Source organism: Chiloscyllium plagiosum, unplaced genomic scaffold (assembly GCF_037043375.1).
Source record: "Chiloscyllium plagiosum isolate Xiang-an unplaced genomic scaffold, Cpla_swu_hap1 HiC_scaffold_35, whole genome shotgun sequence".
NCBI lineage: Eukaryota > Metazoa > Chordata > Chondrichthyes > Orectolobiformes > Hemiscylliidae > Chiloscyllium > Chiloscyllium plagiosum.
The window spans coordinates 43,848,061-43,867,841 of NW_028270173.1; the positions used below are offsets into that span (position 1 = coordinate 43,848,061).

The 19,781-nt window shown below is 39.9% G+C and overlaps 1 non-coding gene across 1 annotated transcript; it reads left to right on the forward strand.

The window, feature by feature from the left end:
- Window positions 1-19,260: 19,260 nt before the first annotated feature.
- On the forward strand, window positions 19,261-19,332 carry trnak-uuu (transfer RNA lysine (anticodon UUU)). Its single transcript has one exon. It is a non-coding gene; the product is annotated as a tRNA-Glu (tRNA).
- Window positions 19,333-19,781: the final 449 nt, after the last annotated feature.

Genomic DNA, 19,781 nt, shown 5'->3' on the forward strand with positions numbered 1-19,781 from the left:
ATTGTTTGTTTGTATTTTTTTAAAAAATGATGCATTGGAGGTTTTGCAAGATTTAAAAGTGTACAAAGTAAAACTTCCGGTGACTTTCCTTAATAACCAATATACCTGAACCTCTATTGGTCTGACATGCTGATGAGATCAGAGATATCTTGGGATGGTGATGTCAGTCTCCAATCCTACCTTTGGGCTACTGCACAAAAGCACAATTTAAAGAAGGGTTTCGACAGGGGGGATTCAAAATCCGTGATACCTCAGTGTGTAAATCTACCGCGTATTAAAATTGAGAAAATGTGTAGAGAAACAACCTGGATCCTGATAAGTTAAAACACTTTCATCGACGATGAATGTTATAGAAAAACATATGAAAAATAGGTTCAATGCCAACTCGACTATTGTATCCAAGTCAAGCCATCACATTCTGGATGGATGGTTAGGTTTCATGGTGATTGCCATAACTGTGTTCTAAATGGTATGTTGTCAGAACATAACCTCATTTGAGTACCTGCTACAGGTCATCAGTGGTCTATATTTTCGTTTGAGCAACATAATTTCGGGAAATTTAATCAAATTGTTTTGAAATTCGTTTTCTCCTCACACTTGCGGCTAAGCTTCCTTTGTGTATTCATTATTTTACACTGTTGTATTCATTAAGAAATCATTTTCTGTTTTGTGCTTTGGAAATATTTTGCTCTTGCCTGAAGCTGGAGAATGTCTGACAATACTTTTCAAAATACACACACTACTTAATCAAGACCACCACCTTTAATTGGCTTTCTTTAAAACAGAAGGGAAAATAGAACACAATCAATACATTTTGCAGAACTGGTGTTCCAAGGAAGAAAGATGAGATGAAAGTAAATCATGTCAGCAAAATCACTGTACTAGTAAAATTAAAAGGATGGAAAACTGATAAAATCCTTGGAACCTGACACTCCACATCTCAGTGCTGAAGAAAATTGCTACAAAGATAGTTGATGCATTGCTCATTATGTTTCAACATTCCACAGATTCTAGAATGAATCCTCAAAAACATAAAAGGTGACAAATGTCAGAAAAGTATTTGGGAAGATAGCAGGAGACAAACGATGGAACACTTCACCTGTTGACCTTGCAAGAGTAAGAGGCAAAATTTAGAATCTTTAACAAACAATGAGATAAGTAGGTGTGGAATAATAATCATCATAGTGGTAATAATATTTGACGACTTTGCTGGACATATTTTGACGGCATTAGCAGCAAGCTAAATTAAGGAGAGCTGATGGATATTGTATCCATACATTTTCATGAGACGTTTAATAAAGTGGTCCAAAGGAAGCAGGTGAGAAATTGAATACATGAAATTCGAATTGATATGGATTAATGATTGGCTGGAAGTCAAAACAAGAAGACAATAAGAATAAATGAGTGATTTTCACATTGGCGTGGTGTGACTTCTGGTGTATTGTGAGGATCAGTGCTTGAACACGAACTGTTCACTCTATATCAACGATTTGCAGGTGTTCGGACGTTTGTGGAAAGTCCCCCCAGATGTATTTGAATGATCTTCATGAATAGACGAGTAGATGACACTTGCGGCATAATATGAAAATTTCCGAGGCCATTCACTCTGATAAATGAACAAGTATGCAGAGTACTTCTTCAATGTTAAGTGATTGAAATGTGTGGATATACAAAAATATGCCGTTGTACTTGCGAGAAATCAATTATAGCTGACATGCAGTTGCAGGAACGCTATGATGTAGACTGACACAATTCTAGACTGCATTTAATGAGGATTTGAAGACAGGAGTACAAAAATAACGCTAGTTTGCGTCAGAGCTTATTTAGACTGCTGCTGAAGTCTTCCCAGCGCATTAAATATATTGAGGTGGAGTGAGTGCTACATATGTTCAACAGATTGTGGCCAAAGTTTCGAGGAATGAGAACAAACTCAATGAAATGCACTAAACAGAAAACACGAATAAGCAGAATAGGTTCAGGTGAGACATTTCATCCAGTTGAGATATCTTGAACGAGAGCTGAAACATTTATAAAATGCAAATTAAGTCCGAACTGAAGAGAACTGACTTTTACCCGGAGGGTTGTAGACATTTAGCATTGTTTATCACAGAGAGGCACAGATCCTTTGTCTATGGCTTTATTTACATATATATTTGTGCTATGTTGTGTACCAAAGATCTTCAGGTTAATGGTGATGTTTTGAGAAATTACGTTGAAGTGTTTCAAGTCATGATTGCGTTGGATGGCGGAATAACCTGTTGAGCTGAAAGGCTTAGTTATATTCCAATGTGACTTAGTATGTTCTACATGGCATTTTACATGTGTTGGTTTACAGAATGTGACATATTTTCTCCATTTAAAGCAACAACCTGGACTCGTTGGACACTCAGAGAGGAAAGTCAACATGCAGTCAACTCCTGAGTCGACCTTGAGCCATTTCTTATTCATTGATTTTGCCAAATCTATTTCTTTGCAAGGTTATGATATTGACCTCTTGCCTATGGACAGGCGGTGAGGTAGCAGCTTCTACATGGAAACATCATCACGTTATAATCAGTAATCAGGTGTGGCTTTCATAGCCTCGACAAAGTCCCAAATAAGTGCAGGCGTTGGTTTATGTCATCTGTTCTCTTTAACACGGTCTACAAAATGAGTCAATGTTTATTACTTTGTTACATATCATTTTGCTGAAGAAAACTTATGATTCTATCCCAGTCCAGTCATAGCATGTCTGTTCTTGATGTTTCAAAACTGGGAAGGGCCTCCATGTGTGTCACAAGCAGTGAAACCAGTAAAGTCCCCGTGTGATTGATTGCTACCTGGGAAGGTCATATAATGAAAATAATACCATTAAAACAGTGCCTGGCAGCAACATTTCGAAAATTAGTGGAAGTTTGAAGTTTGCTTGGGGAAAGAAGTTACCTATTTTTAACAATCTGATCCGAATCCCGAACTTAACTGTATATTTCGAAGGATTCAATCAAACAAAATGGAACCATATTTAGGAACTGGGACAACGACTATTGCGGAATTTAGTGACACATTTGGTGGAAGTCACCGATAGTTCAGAAGACTGTGTTTGGCACCGAACGCTACGACAGAGTTTATGTTTCAAAAATGTAAAGATAATGCTCTAGTCCATCTCTTCAGGTCAGTTGTGCTGCATTGGTAAAGAGTCACTAAATGAAAACCTCCAGCCTGTACAGGTAGATGTGAAATATACAAAGGCATTTTTCTCAAAAGAAGACAAATGTTTACCCTTGCTGACCTATAAATTCCATAATCACTCCCCTTTTTGCGCTGCAGATATTGGAAATATATTACCTGAGAATAACCACAACTTTGTTTACAGAATCTTGCTGAGAACAAGTGCATCAGTTACTGGACTGGTCAGCACTTTTGGGCATCTTACGACTTCCTTTAGAGATCTGTAGGGAATGGAAGACGATTGAGGTTCAGAAACGTGCCAAATACATTTGTGGAAAATATTAATGAATCTGGATTTACTTTAATTCTGTATTGGCTGAATACACTCAACTTCACTGCATCCAATTTGCCAGAAGACTTTCATTGAAATCTTCAAATGCTGTGATACGTTTAAGACCAACAAATAAAATGTGCTTCTCTCACTGACATAAAATAACTGTCTGGATATTCAAGGTTACACATGATGCAAATCTCTTTTCAAAATGTTCAGTTCTGACTGACAATGAATTTGTCTGTGATCAGAATCAAAGAATGAAGCTGAAGCAAGTTGATTCCAATCCTCATTTCATATTCCCAACTTCTTTTGTGCTTGATTTTATACAGAACATTACCATCGACAGAGCTTTTATGTCATTGCCTTTCTAATCATCTCTCCATGGATTACCAAATAGCGTGGGCATATTCAATGTTACTCAGTCTCAATTTCTCGACATGTAATAAATAAGGAAATAACGCTGTAGCAGACAAACAAATTAAATGCCCCAGTCTTCAAGTTAAAGTACTTGCATTGCAATTTGTAGTTTGTCAGCAGTTCACTATATCATTTTGTGAAAAAAAAACCTGCTTCGTGTGCTAATGTTCTGGTAAAAGTTTCCTGTTGTTTCTGAGTCTGGTGGGATGATTGCATATTTTCAGACTCTTGATGTGTCTTGTGCAATATGCAGTTGTTTTTTTCCGCAGTGTGTGTGTGTAAGCGTTAACTTTGTCAGTGACTTCTAGTAGGAATAATATTTCATTAAAATGCAAACAATGCTAATGTAAGGGATTAAATGCATTTCATAATTTAATTACTTTTCCAATGAACATAAATGGATAGGTCATCACATTTTTCAGTTGCTCTCCAAACTTCGCCTGAGTTACAGCATATATGCAAATGTTTGTGCAGCAAACGGGAGAAATACAGACTTATACCCATCTACCACATGCGACTCCATAGAGAATACAACATGAGCATAGACCAAAATAGTATGAAATTTCCCGAGATTACAAAGATTAAAGTTATGGATTTTCTTCTGTTTTCCATCTGTGGGACCTTGGTACTCTCTTTATTGTTCTGACTTCTCAGTCTTCTGCGAGCTTTGCTGGTCGCAACAATGTGGCTGACAGTGAAAACATTCAGTGACACAATCAAAATAAAGGGTACAAATGGGGTGAGAATGTGGTGCAAAAACACAATTGTTCCCCAAAACTGTGATTGCAAAGTCTACATTGTTGCCTCACGAAACCAGGGTGCATTATCAAGCCAATATTGATTGGTGAATATGAAATTTCAGACAGTATTCTTTAAACAACTCAGCACAATCACTGCTCCGAGATTAATAGCCACTGTTTTCTGCCAGCAGTACTTAGTTGTCAGTTTCTGGCAACAAGTAGCTACGAATCGATCCATGGTAAATTCAGCAGTGAACTAGACAGAACAATCTGTGACTGCATAAAGAAGCATAGCATGGATATTGCACAAAGGGGTCGAATACACAGAAACAAACTGTTCCTCGGAAACAATGGGAACCTATCTCAATAGGATCAGCACGAAAATCGTCAGTATGTTCACTGCAAGGAAGATAATTAATAGGAAATTACACATAAGTCTGCGAGAGAAAAAAAATATCAATATGACTCTCATTGAGTTTTGGAAGTGCATTACTGCATTTAGAAATTAACAAAACTTATTGTTTGATCAGGATTCTGCACTGGAAGCAAACACTTGTATGTGTTATTTAAGAGGAAATAATGCATGGCAGAAAATAAATTCTAAAGTAAATGGTTTACTTAACAGCTTGATGCTTCAATAATTCAAAATTTAAAATACGTTAAAATACTAAGGACCACAACAGTATAGTCGCCGTTGTCAGAAAAAGAATTAAAAAAAAACAAGCTATGGGATCTTCAGATCAATTTATTTCATTTGTAATCGTCCAAAAATTGTAGATTTTGTACGGCAAGTCACCATAACAGCTTGATCATGCTCGAGACCGAGTGACTTATTCTGTGGATAGCTTGCCTGTTTTGAACCATAGGACCATCCTGAAATTTCGAAGAAAAATAAAACAGACAACGATTTTTTTTCCCTCAAGGATACACGGTGATAATGAGACCAGAAGTGTAAAACCGTTCTCTTCTGCAGTTTTGAAAATCGCGACATCAGTTCAGGAAATCTGTCAGTCATTGTTTAGTTGGTCAGTTCAAGGTGTGAGGTTTTTCTGGTTTGGAGCCAGGCATGGTGTTCCTGCGGAAAAATGATCCATTCCTGCAGCCGAAACACAATCCTAAACAGGCAGCGATGCAGATATAAGTACATTTGCCCATTTTCTAACACACATCATTTCATTAAAATGTTGGAGATAGGTTAGATACGAAAAAGCGAAGAAACTGCTTGGATTCGATGAAACAGATTTACAATGACTCACGTGATCATTGATGAAGTTTTCTGAAACATATGCCATTTTTCGAAATGAACTTGAAGTGTAAATGGCAGAACAACTATTTTTTTTTCACGTTAATACTGTCCAAGTGTCTTTGGATCACCTTCTCTTAGGAAAATTTAGAGTCAACCATGTTGCTATCGTCTAGTTTATAAAGGTGAGATCAGGTAAACAGAATGTCAGAACATCAGTAGTATTCCTGACCGACATTACAAAGTTGATGAATATTTTACAAAAATTATTATGCAGTCATCATGAGGCATTTTCACGATTCCAGTACTTTGGAGAATATAAATTTCATTATCTTGTAACCAAGACTTTTGGTCAAGAATTACGAGATTGCTAGCCCAATGTTATTACCACTTTGTCGCTGACCTTGAAATTCGAGAGATTAATGTAACCACAATTAGTAGTTGGTCAGAATGGTGGCTCAGTGGTTAGCACTGTTGCCTCACAGCGGAAAGGGAATTGGTTTGATTTCATTCTTGACTGTGTGGATTTCTTGCTACTGCTCTGGTTTCTGGTCACACTCTAAGGATGCGCAGGTCCGGTGGACGGGCAATCCTAAATTGCCCATAAGCAACTCTGTAAATAATGGTTCTAATATTTACAGTCCCCGACACATCTCATGAATAATTGTATGTCACTAAACATCACAATGCATGAAGATACTGCACAGAAATCCCAATAACTCAGGATATCAGTAACTCAAGACACGCAATAAATCTTAGCCAGTTGCAACAATCTTTATTAGAATGTCCACTGGAGTATGCCAAAATCATTGATGACAACTTTCCTCTAATTTACTGCAACACATAATATCAAGAAACGTCCGAAGGCACTGTTAACTGGAAAGGCTATGTGCTTTTACGACATTTCTGTAATTTAAAAGAACACTTGTATTTCTGCAAAACTTGCTGTGTGTTCTTGAACAGTTACAACACTGGAATTTAGCTGATGGCAAATGCTTTGTGCACAAACACAGGACATAATTAATGTGGCAAACTGATGCATCATGAATGTCATTTTAGTCATCATCAAAGTGATAGAAAGTGTCATCAATCGAGAAAACAAACACAACCTGCTTACTAACCAGCTGCACACTTGTGTTTGTTTGCGATGAGCTCACTCTGATTTGAACAGTATTACAATTTTGTTCAAAATGGACAAACGTGTTACATTCCAGCGTTTGAGATGAGAGTGAATGGCGTCGACTTCAAGGTAGAATTTAATTGAATGTAGCTCCGAGGATCCCTACTCAAAATGGGGTCAACGTAAACCATAGTGAAGCCTCAATGCTGGTTGTGGATGTTCACATTCAATCATGCCCAATTCCATGAGGTCACTGCAATAGATTAACAATGCAGACATTTTCAAATCATTCTGTCCACTGATGCTATCACACACGCCCAGAGCAGGTAGAACGTAAAACCAGATTCCTGCCTGAGACGTAACGGTACTATCATTGTGTACAAAGTTGTTCCAGTTTCACATTGTAGGCATTTGTGATCCACCTTTTCAGGGACATTCAGGGACACGCCTCGGGATCAGGTGGGACTTGAGCCCAGGACGCCTGTCTCAAAGGTAGGGACACTATTACTGTGCTATATTGATCTTTCCCTCGTAGCTTCAGCAGCAAATGCAACTCTTCAGATATGTTAGCTTATTATTGTATATCGTATAACCCAGGAAATATTCAATTTTGGCGTTCACATGCAATGTAATGAGCATTTCTAATAAGACAAAGGCAAACCATTACCCCACAGCATTCATTTGGGTTGTAATTTCTGAATCTCCAATCCGAAAACATAAGTACTACTAATGGTAATTAACTAAATTGCACTTGGCACAAAAACACTGCAGCTCCAGGAAGAGTCAGCTACTATGAATACGGCTGAAAGCAACCGAGCTCATTAATCCTCAAAGTCTGTCTGCCTCCAGCAAATGTAATTTACACGATGTTGGGAGGTTCATGGAGTATGCCTGACTTCCTCGAGCAGCTGCTGTAACATTGAACAAGATCACCAGCATCTAATATAAAGCATCTTACGTGCTTGGCACCAAATCCACAAATATTGAGTCACTCTGACATCGAGGTTCAGCACAGTCAACGTGTGCAAGCCAAAAGATGAATTGCAGAAGTTTATCAAAGTTCTGCAGATAGCAACTTCCAAACAAACAACACCTGTCACTGAGAAAGACGAGTCAGCAGTACATGGATACATTACCTTCTGCAAGTTGCCATCCAAGCCACTCGGCATCCGCAGTTAGGTAAATGTAATTTACACATCAGTTACACGAGTTGAAAAATCCTGGAACACTGTCTCTCACGACACCATACATGTACCAAAAAGAAATGGACTGAAGTGGTTTAAGAAGGCAGCTCACCAACACCAACACCAAGGAGAACTAATGATGCAACATCGATTATGTCTCAGCAAGAGATACCTGCATCCCATGAACGACTAACATAAACGAATATCTATACAATGACATGAAACTAGAAATCATTGAAAGATGTAAAGACGGGGAATTGCAATAGCAGCAAGTCAGGGACAATAGATTTTCTCTACTTTGAAAAGGAAAATATATATTTGGAACTCGAATACATATACTTTGTCCATTCTCAGTCACACTCTCCCTCCTTCGCAGATGCCTCTTTGTTCTGGAGACGCTGCCCCGAATAAAATTGCATTGCAAAACACAAGTAAAAGATGCTCTTTATAATGAAACGAAAGTCCTCAAGGAACACTGCATTGCCTACGCAGAATGACACTATTTACACTTACTGATGAAACAGCATTACTTCTTCCTGTTCATGTGACCATATTAAGATGGGACAAGAATATATCTCTTGGCATTTTCAAATTGTTCCAACATTCAATAAATCCATGGTTGATCTGATTTTAATCTTGACTCTACATCGTTATCAATAATTTGCCACACCCTTAGTAATCAAGAATACCTAAATCAGCCTTTAAAAATATTTAGGAATTCTCACGCACTACCTACCGAGAAATGGAATTAGAAATAATGACAAATATCTGCAGGAAAGATAAAATGTTCCCTCATCTCTGTTTTAAATTGAGGACACCTTTTTTTAAAATGAGTTCCACAGGTTCTGGATTCTACCACAAGTGGAAACACGCTTCCATCTTACAAATAGCTGACCCCTCTCAGACTGTTATTTGTTTCAATTAATTCATCTGTGAGCCGTCTAAATCCCAGAACCTATGGATCTCACATGTCTACCTTTTCCTCAGAAGGCAATCTGTTCATCCCAGACTCCAGATGACGTTGTGTGTACTGCTTCCGAAGTTTTACCATTCTACTGCAAGTACAGTGAATGATACTACACAAAGCACTTCAGCTACAGTCTCATCAATGCTCTGTATAACTGAAACACAGCCTCCGAAGTAAGGGAATGTGTTCATAGAATCATACACATGAAAATGCCTTTCAGCCACCGACTCTGTGTCAATCGACCGACACGAATGTAACTTCCAAGAAATTGGTCTGTGGCATTTGGTATTATAACAGTTCAAATGGACATTACGTTGCCTTTTAAGTTTGAGAGAGCTGCCACTTCTACTGCCATCCGGAGAGTGCATTCTTCAATTTCACTAATTGAGGAAAAAAAGGATCAAATTCTCCGAGCTCTTATTTTTATATCATAGCCCTGTGTTCGTGACTCTTCAAATGATAATAGCTGAGTGCTATCCACCCTGTGCACACCACTCATATTCATATACACTTCAGTTATGCGCCCCGTTCCTAACTCTAAGTCGCTAAAATAAATTCAAGCTATCCAACCTCTCGACGTATCTGAAATGCTCCAAAAAAACTGTTGTGTGACGCCATAGTCTTACCAGACCACAGGGTCTGCACTCTCAATAGAGAGAGAAGGGAATGTGGTGATTCAACCTGAGGGCCACTGGACTTCTGGTGAGGGAGGAGGTTGTGAAGGAAACTCCTTCATTTAATCTCAAACCTGTGATGGGAATTGAACCTTCACTGTTGGCTTTACACTGCTCTGTCAACTGGCAACATCCTGGTAAATCTCCACGGCAACCCTTATAATGCAACAACGCAATGATATCGTATGGACAGTAGGTTAAAATTAATGGCGTTCTTTAATCAACTGAGGCCATTAGACTGCTCAGAAAAAAATTGCTTCCAGTGTCCGAAAGTCACACATTCCTCCAGTGGGCTTGTTTTGTTGGTACAATAGAGTCTGAACAGTTTGGCTCATTGAGGAGTCTTCGATGTTGACCTGAATGCACTACTTCGTGATAAAGAAATGTTGCATCTTCTACAAAAGCAGGACACCCAGGCGACCATCTGCACCACTGATATGGACGCACCAAGTTGCCAAAAATACTGAAATAGTCCATTGACACATTATCAGTGTTTTACGCATGCTCGCTCTTTTCAACCAAACGGAGAAAAATATGCTTTCTCTCGCACAAGTGTGGACCATGAGATTTCCAACTATCGGATAACATGGGTTTTGTCTTGGTATTTAATACTTCTAATAAGATTTTGTATCTATGAGAGTCCAGTGCAGGAAATGATCTCTGGACTCATGAAGATTCCGCGTGCACTTGCTGCATAGCAAAGGATTTCACAGATTCACAAATGAAACAACAACAATGGAGAACCCATAGTCGTGCTCAAGAATATCATCGATGCTTAAATTGTGTTGAAATATATTTGCTGGACAATAGATCTGAAAGACACATTCTAGTTGTAAACACAAGCTGCAAACTTCAAAGTAAGATCTACAAGCACAGGAAATTTAACATCCTTATCTTTGTGCAGGATAATGTTGCGTGAAAACACCATGTTCCATATAACTACATTTGCATTGGGAATCAGAACGGCAAGAAAATTAATTCAAGTAAATGGTGCAGAAAGACACTGAGAGTGGAAGCAGTGAGAGGCTTTGCTACAGACTTCAGTGGCTACACTATTGAAGAGTGTGAACTGTCTGAGGCGAAGCAGGACATTTCACACATCCAACTTGCTCCAGCATTCTACGAGAACAAGTTTAATCTTCATCCTCGGTGTCTTTTTTCATTGTAGTCTGTTATTCCATTAGTATTTATTTTTTCTGGACCCCGCCAGTCCACAAGCCTCTATAATCTGCAATATTGTCCTGTTCCACCCTCAACCATTAGCTCCTATATCATAATGTGACGTGTTACTCAACATACGTAATTTAACCATCTTCCATTCATTGAAATTAAATGTCCTTCAGTTTCACCATGCTCGATTGTGCCTTAACCTCTGCCTTAAGAATTGTTTCTCTTCTATTTTTGACACTCCATCACCCTCGATTGTACGTCTACTTCTGGATCCCATCTCTCCTTCAAATTATTTTATAATTGTAGCACCAATAGTGTCAGGAACTCTCCCCTTCCCCCGCAACTTTCAGGAACAACAACAGCATCTATTTGGTCTCCTGCCGGTTTTGTTGCAGTGTACCAGGTTAGTGCACATTCCATCTTCCCAACCACAGACTCAGTAATCCAGAATGCGAAATACCTTTTATCTTACATCAGCTCTTCAGGTACTCATTCGTTTAACCTATTTGCCCATTCAAATAACCATTGGTAAGTTTTGCATTGTGCAATCCGGAGAGTACAACAATGAGGCAACATTATTCAATCTAGTTTAAAATTTTTTAATACAGTACATCATCCTCTTTCTATCTTTGTCTTGGTATCTTTATGAATCCAAATATCTGACTGTTTGTGCTGCCCAATCAGGATGCTTTCGAGCTGTTCGTTGACATCCTTGACCTTGGCCCCATTACAATAACACACCACATTTTTGTCAAGTTTACAAAACTAAACAACAGAATGTCCTGCACACTGTTGTGGCCCTTCCTCTATTAGTCTTTATCAGTTTCTCCAGTACAAATACGCACTGGCCAAACTACCCAGTGGAACTCTCACTGTCAGTGATTTCGACGACAGCAAAACTTTGTTGATTGTGATACGGCATAGATCTTTCCAGATTACTGCTTCTTCTGACTGGTGATGAACTATTCCTTCTCTGAACACACTTTCATAATTCGCCGGGTGATCATTCAGAAAGAAAATAACGTGCAATTCATGGATTTCCCTCCACCCATCACTTTCGTGGAAGCGCTAACTTTGAAAGCGAGAGGAAATCCTGTAGATTTGTTCATCCGGAATTCCAAACACATTCAAGACGTCTCAAACTCTACAGATCATGCAACGAACAGTCCTGAACTTCCCTATTATCGTCAATATAATCTTCCCATAAATATAAAAGAACGAGGGAAATATTTTAAGCATTGAAAAGAAATCACACACAAATCTCGCCTTCTCCATTCCAACAATAATGTCGGGAAACAAAACAAAGTGACCGAACAATCAGCTCACCATTTGTGGCTAACTTGATTTGCATCCTTCTGTTCGAATTCAGATGAGCCTTATTGTGCTGACAATTCTTCCAATTGGCTCAGTCTGCACCTCAAAACTCATAACTTAATTTCAGAAGTTTTGCTGTCTCTGTTCATGTTCATGTTTGCATGAGGCTGCTACGTCCGATGCACTCACTGTCTGGATGAGGACTTCCACACTCAGATTTTTATTTAGTACGTTTCCTGACACTGTTCACCTCCATCCTATGTTTAATACAGTCCTACTGCTCATCTGATGAACTCTGTCTCTGACTGCCTAGCATAGGCTCCTCATCCTGTCCACACCTTCGTGATGCTGACGACAGATTTGAAGGTCCACACCGATGCTGTTCCTCTTTGTAATATTTCTTTCCCCTCATGTGTTGCCCAATTAATTCTGTACTTGAAGACTCTGATATATCCTATTCGTCCAGCACTGCAGTACTAAGTTGACCAATCTCTCTCCACACCTTTTTAAAATACTCATTCAGAAAGCCCGTTAAAGTACATGATGCTGGAAAAACACAGCAGGCCAGGCAGCAACCGAGGAGCAGGAGAATCGACGTTTCGGGCTTATGGCCTGGCCTGCTGAGTTTTTCCAGCATCACATTTTTCAATTCTGGTCTCCGGCATCCATAGACCTCACTTTCTCCAAGTACATGATTCGCCAACTTACCTCCATCTGCATCACCCTCTGATTCAGTGCATTTTTAAGATCCAATACACTGCCTGTCTGACTGGCAGGAAAAGCAAAAGAGAGACAATGACTCAGCTGAGCTAGCTCATCAGACGCAGTAGAAATTCCCGGAAACTCAACAGGATGCTCAACCCATCTGCGGAGTTTCCCCAACATTTTCTGTACTTGGCCCATAGTTAATTTTTGTCCTGTTTTCTCATCTTCTCTGCCTAAATCTAACAGAGTGTGACAAAGGCAGAGGCTTAAATTGCCTTCTGTTGCGTATAATTCCTGTGACTGTGCTGAGAAGGCAAATCAGATGGTATGAGAAAGGAAATTCATGAAGAATCACACAGGAGGTACAATGTAACTTGCAGTCCGTTTCACTGCTCCTGTCTCCTCTTTCCCCCCTTCTTCTGACATTGAAAAATGTTTAAATAAAACGAACTGCAGATGTTATAATCCAGAACCAAACAAAAAAAGAATGTCTTAAAAGTTCAGCAGTTCGAGCAGAATCTATGGAGAGAAATCAGATTTAATGTTTCTGGACAAGTGTTCTTTCCTCAACACCCTTGAAAGATGTTTGCCAGCCAAATGGTTGAGTAATATGCAGCTAATGGAGATGGGCAGATCTGGATCGATGATCAGCACTGATCCCATTGAATCGTGGAAAAGGATAATCTCCATTGGCTTTGGTCTGGATGTCCGCCTGCCTGCCGTGTCAGTGCAAACTGAATGTGATGAATAGCTTATTTTTCTACTATAGGAAATCTACGGCCTCACCCTCAGCTATTGTGACGTCACAACGACCGGTGCACCCTCACCACGCCAGGTCCAGAATTACAGAATCCCTTGGGAGCAGAAAGAGACCATTCTGCACATCGAGTCTGCACAGAACCTCAGAAGAGCATCCTACCCAGACCTATCCGTTCCCCAAACCCTACCGTTTGAAGCCACATTTCCCATGGCTAATTACCCGAGCCTGCACATCCCTAGATATTATGGAGCAACTTCGTATGGCCAGTCTGCCTTAAACTACGCATATTTGGACTGTGGAAGGAAACAGGAGCATCCAGTGGGAATCCAAGCGGAAACAGAGACAATGAGAAAGCGTTGCAGTCCGTTCCTCGGTTGTCAGGCAGCACCTCTCTCTGGAGGACTCAGCGACGACTCAGAAAATGTTGCCAACTTTATAATTCCATGCCCGGAAGCTTGTCTCCTGATCACGTATTGCCGCTCAGTAACAATGATGTGGAGGTGCCGGTGTTGGACGGGGATGGACAAATCAAAAATCACTCAACACCAGATTATCATCCAAAAGGACGGACTTTAACGTCGGGTTATGTGATTTTTATTTACAAACAAGGCAGCGTTCACTGTGTCTCCACGGTTCACAGCCACGATGACAAAAGCGAGTCACGTGTTTGCTGGCTTGCTCCCGGGCGAGAGCGAGCTGTCAATCAAAGGAACTTCTATCACTTTGCAAAGCTCACTTCAAATGCAAAGGCAGCGTTGTTCAGAAATATGTGCATAAATTACTGAACAAAAGAAAAATCTGATACATAAAACCCGAAAATTACAGGTAAAGGCAAAAACAGTAAGTACAGCGATTGAATAATAGCAAATTTGCGAATTGCTCTTTGCAATGCTTGTATGCAATGCCTCAAACACCCAAAATATTGGAAAATGGAGCAGCAGGGGCGGTGGTGGGCACGATCTCAGGAACACAGATAGATAGTTCATGTATATTACAGAAAAAGAAATACGTACCTGGGGAAAAAGAGGCATGAAATTTAGTGTGTGTTCATTTTTCTTCCATGTACACCAGTATTTAGCTAGCCAATGACTTGGAAACCCAAGCACCTCTCAGCTCACGGAAAAAAAATGTATCCCTTTTCCATATGAACCATCCGGAGATGCTAAAATACATCTCTGGAGCAGATGGGACTTTAATCCACGCATTCTGGTACCGAATAACCATGGTACCACAAAAGCCCCTAATTTCAAATGGGGCATATATGGATCAGTTGGGAAACACAGCTTAGTTATTTACATCAACCTGTTCACTTCTCTTATGATTCATGCTTGGGAGCAGGTGAGATTCGAATCCAGGGCTTCAGGCCCATTGACAGTTGGGCCCTTAAAATTATTTATTCACAAACTGCCTTGGAAATATTGTGGCATATCTCTGTGGCATGCAAGACATGAACCTGGATCTACAATTCAGTCATTAACAATCCCGATATCTCCCTGTATTCTGTCGGATAGCTTATATTTCTGCTGTTCCATGTCCTCTATGTTTACAAACTAAATCCTTTCTCCGGATCTGTCCAATTCAATCAGCCAGCTCTTTGTCAAGAGACAGAGATTTTACTGTCAATGGAGATGCTATTATCTCCATACCAGGTATCAAACATGCATCTATTCTAATCCCATATTCCAAAAGTTGACTCCTCCCCCAGTATGCAAAGTTGTTTGAAATGTTCATCTCATTAGTTCTTAGGGGCTTTGCATATTCCTGTCTCTAATGCCATTTTCCTTAGTGCGTTCCAGATATCCAGGATATTTCATCGAAAAATGAAATGTCCTGGCCCTTACCGTAAAGTTGCACTCCATAGTTATTGACCCCCACCATTAAAGAAAATTTTTTCTCCCATCTATCCTGTCGAGATCCTTCAGGACCTTGACTACCTCTATCTCATACATCCTCAGCCTTCCCTGTTCTACCCTGGAAGACGAAGTCTCTCTAGAGCTGAATCAATACAACCCAGACAACATCCCCTCAAAGCTCCTCGACACTCTTTCCAGTGCATTCACGTCCTTCCTAAAGCATGGTAACTAGAATTGCACACGGCACTCCAGAATTAGCCTTTGTAACGTTATATGCCGCTGAAGAATAATAATAATTATTAGTATTATTCTAATATTCTCCTCGCTGTTTCATTCAATGCTGTCATTCATAAAGGCATGTATATCATATGCCTTCTTAAGTACATTAACCAATATATCTACCTGTCTTGCTATCTTCAAGCATCTATGAACATGTATACCAAAGCCATTGAAATTCTTTGTATTTCCTGGAGTCCTACCATTCAATAGGTATTTCCTTACCTTGTTCATACACCGAAAGTAGAATCACACCATTATTTTCAGACTTCAATTCCTTTTACCATTGTTCAGCCCAACTGAACAACTTGCTGCTCGAGTATTGTGTTTTAGGTGAAGACTTTCCTCCTGACTATTTAACATTGTATTACAAAAATTGTAGAAATAATGTGGAAAATTATAAAATAAATATAAATTAATCTTAGAGAGCTGAGGCATCTGAACAAGTTCTGTGTAGAATGACGTCTGTGCAAGACAAAATGGGTGTCCGCTGAACTGGGTTGGGACTGGTGTTCTCAAAGGACAGGTGCAGTACTATTGAGAGAGCTTTATATTAACTCAGTGGATTTGTGGAATTCAAAAACAAACATTAAAGAGAATATCAAGGTGCAGTCATACAGCGATTAGGTGATGTCTTAATGGTATTATCATTAAACTATTTTTCTGGAGACCGAGGACATGTTCCATAACCAGGCTTCACATCCAATTGTGGCAGATAGTGGAATTTGGAAGAAACATGAATATGTAATTAGCACTTCAACGATGACGGGTGATGATAGTGGGAGAGAAATAAAATCTCATCTTCTCTGGTCAATATGTGTCTGTTATCTGCTCTCAATTCTACTAACCACGAGAAAGAGAAAAAGGGAATTAAAATAGACCCTGGCATCAGTAACAGCAGCAACTCTGGGTCAGGCAATGGTGAAGGTACCAAAAAGAGGGAAAAACATAGTTGACTTAATTCTTACCAACTTGTCTGCTACAGTTGCAATTGACAATCATGCAGTCTTTGTGGGGATGATGTCTTACCTTCACACTGATAATACCTTAAATCATGCTTGCATGGTAGGATTCCCAATCTAAGTGGGAAAGACTTAGCATCTCAAGGTCTGAAGCATAACAGAGACAAGTTTTAATGCAATTCAATTCACTCAATGTGATACCAAGAAACAATTGCAGGTATAGGGTGTAGGTTTGCTCGCTGGAGACATCCAGGAGAAAGATATAAATAGAAAGCAGGAGACAATAGCTTCGCTTCACTTGGAGGTCGCCACTGATGTTACCTAGCCAGGTAATGAAACGTCTGGATATCAAACCTACAGGTCAGCGCGCAAACCTACACCCTAAACCTCAACCTGAGCTACAAACCTTCACAACTCTTGCGAATTGCAGGTGCAGGATACTGCCATGTCTATGGCCCCTTATTCGCCATTAGTTCTGAAGTGTTGTGCTACAGTCTTTGCCACAGCTCTGTCCAAAAAGTTCAAATATAGCTACAACACTGGCATCTATTGACATGTGTGAAATTGCGCAGGTGTGCCATGTACACAAAACATAGGACAAATCCAACAAGGTAACGTACCGCCCCATCAGTCTCTTCTGAGTCATCAGTAAATTGATGCAAGTTATCATGAGCTGTGCATTCAAGCGGCATCTGCTCAGCAATAATCTATTCACTTACACCCAGTTTTTGTTCTGCCAGGGCCACTCAGCTCCCGACCTGAATGCAGCCTTGCTTCAAACATGGACACGAAAGCATAATTTCAAAGTAGAGATGATAGTGACAGCCTTGACATCAAGTCGACAGTCGACGAAGTGTGGCATCAAGGAGCCCCAGCGAAAGAGCAGTCAGTGGGAATCAGCAGACAACTCTGTACTATTTAGAGTTATACCTGACCACATAGAAGAGAAGAACACTTTGGTGATCAGTCGCCTCAGCTCCAGAACAGCTCTGCAAGCATTTTTTAAGAGAGTGGCCAATCCTGTTTCACTCCTTCGTCAATGACACTCCGTCCATCACAGTGTTAGAAGTGAGGATGTTCACTGGAGATTGCACAACGTTCAGAAACATTCACAACTCCTCGGATATTGAAGTGGTTTATGTCCACATACTGCATAACCTGGATAATAAACAGACTTTGGCGGGAAGTGGTAAGGCACATTCATGCAAATGCGAGGCAATAAAAATGTCCAATTAGAGACAATCTAACTCATGCTTCTCAACATACAATTATGTTGCCATTGCTGAATCCCACATTATCAGCATCTTACAAGCTACCATTGACAGGAAGCTGAATCGGACTAGCCATATAAATATATTGGCTCGAAAAAAAAACAGGCTGGAGGCTGGTAAATTGCTGCAGGTAACTCACTGTCTAACTCCCCAAATCTGACCACCATTTAAAAGTGACGAGTGTGAAGGAACACTCCCCACTATCCTGGATGAGTGCAGTTTCAATAACTCACAAGAAGGTTGACACCAGCCCACATGATTGGCATCACATCCACAACAATCCATTCGTTCCACCACCATATACAAAATGCATTTCAGAAATTCACTGAAGATCCTTAATTTTTTCCAAACCCACAGCCACTACTCTACAGAATGACAAGGGCAACAGCTAAATGGGAATACCACCACTTGCAAATTCTACTCCAAGACTAGCAACACCCTGACTTAGAAATATATCATCGTTCCTTCAGTATTGGGGATCTAAATTCTGGAATTTCTTCCGCATGTCACCGTATGTTCACTTACAATACATGGACTGCAACAATTCAGAAAGTCAGCTGACAAATCGCCTTCTGAAGGGAATATGAATAGGCAGTAATCATTGGATTTGCCAATGACACTCCCAGGTGCCATCAATGTTTTTTTTTTGCAGAAAGAGTCTGAAATAAGAGTAGAGGACAAAGTATTTATGTTTAAATTAGGATTATGTCCTATATTTGGCAAATTTCCAATAGTCCAGAATTTAATATTCTAAGATGCAGTAGCTTGAAACAACCCCGTAGCTTTACTGGCGATTTCATAGGACATTTAAAGAAACAAGCACAGGTCTGTATGACTGAATGTACAAGATTTATCTCAGACAATGACGGCAATTTTCTTGTCCCAAAGAAAATAAGTGAAATATCGTCAAGACAATTACGTTTTTTTTCAAAAAAGAACTCCGAACGAAGCCACATACAACTTTAAAACACAGACGAATCGAAACAGATTTGTAGAAAGCCAGAAGTGAAAAATAGTGGAATATGCAGCGCGTCCAAAGAAATATCAAAACACGACAAATCGAATGTATGGAGATACATTGCGTTCAGTATAAATTGCATTGCGTCGAAGCCAGTGCTGCATATCCCTGGTGGTCTAGTGGTTAGGATTCGGCGCTTTCACCGCCGCGGCCCGGGTTCGATTCCCGGTCAGGGAAACCTTTTAGAAGAGCTGCCAAGACGTAGTTGTTTCTGAGTCATGTTCGTCCGGCCATGTAAATACTTTTCACATAACTATTCCGGCTTCAATATATTACTGGCTATGAAACCAAATGTTTGATTAAGTCACCAGAAGATCTTTTGCGCATCAGGTCTGCTTGGTGATCCAGCGCTACCTCAATTTTCAGCACTTTTGTCTTCAGCTTCGGCTAAAAAATGTTTATTCGGATGAAAATTTGTAGACTGCGAAAATGTATCAGTGGATAATGATTTCGGGGAGATTGTGGCGTGACGGGTGCGAGAAGGTGATAGTGCAATTAACAACTACAGGTATACACACCTACTTCTCTCCCCACAGAGGTCACCAGAGATGCCCCATATTTCCGCTTTTTGCCGTTTTCTTTCATATTTTCCTTCCTCGAATCTTGAGAATCTTGCCCTCGTTCGG